Source organism: Galeopterus variegatus, unplaced genomic scaffold (assembly GCF_000696425.1).
Source record: "Galeopterus variegatus unplaced genomic scaffold, G_variegatus-3.0.2 Scaffold12181, whole genome shotgun sequence".
NCBI lineage: Eukaryota > Metazoa > Chordata > Mammalia > Dermoptera > Cynocephalidae > Galeopterus > Galeopterus variegatus.
The window spans coordinates 80006-80771 of NW_007738292.1; positions in this window are offsets into that span (position 1 = coordinate 80006).

Here is a 766-nt window from a genome sequence, read left to right on the forward strand (position 1 = left end):
AAAAAGAGAAAAAGGTTAAAAAAAAAAAAAAAAAGAATTATCTCTTGGACTTAATACTTTTTTTGAAATAAATTTTTTTTTTTTTCTTCTCTTTAATAGTTTATCATTAAAAAATTAAACAATAACAGTTACAATGAATGTATAATTTACAAAAGGCCTATATTTGTCCATAGGCTTTATACATATAAGCATTACAGTACATTCATTTGAAAAACTAAAATTATTGATCTGAAAGGATATTTATAGCCTGGATATACATTAAAAAGTAAGGAACTATATAAATGAAGAGTCATAAGGTTACATAAATATAAGAAACATTAAATTCTAAAATATTTTCTCTATGGTATTCATGAACTTTTCACTAATTAAAAACTCTGCAGTAAAATATCTTAGGGTCCATATAACAAGTATTAACAGATTAAAGATTCCATTGCTTTCTAAAATGTAGTCTTTGCTGGATTCTAAATGCTGCATAGCCATCTGTAGGAGTAGCGTGGGTAAACAGCAGGAGGCTTTAGCAGGAGGAGTAAGTGCTGACTGTGGCAGAATCCAGCCTCTGTGCTCCTGACACACTGCCATCCATCTGCATCTTCCTTGGCTGCATGGAGGGTGAAGACATAGAAGAAGTAACCCGGAAGTTTGCAGGAAGAGTCCCTGCTGATCCAGCAGCTAAGCCACGAATGTCCTTTGGTCTAAATTTTTTTCCCCATGAAGGTGCTCTCCTAAAGCTTTTATCATCGTCTTCCTCAAAGCTTCTGTCAGTCCC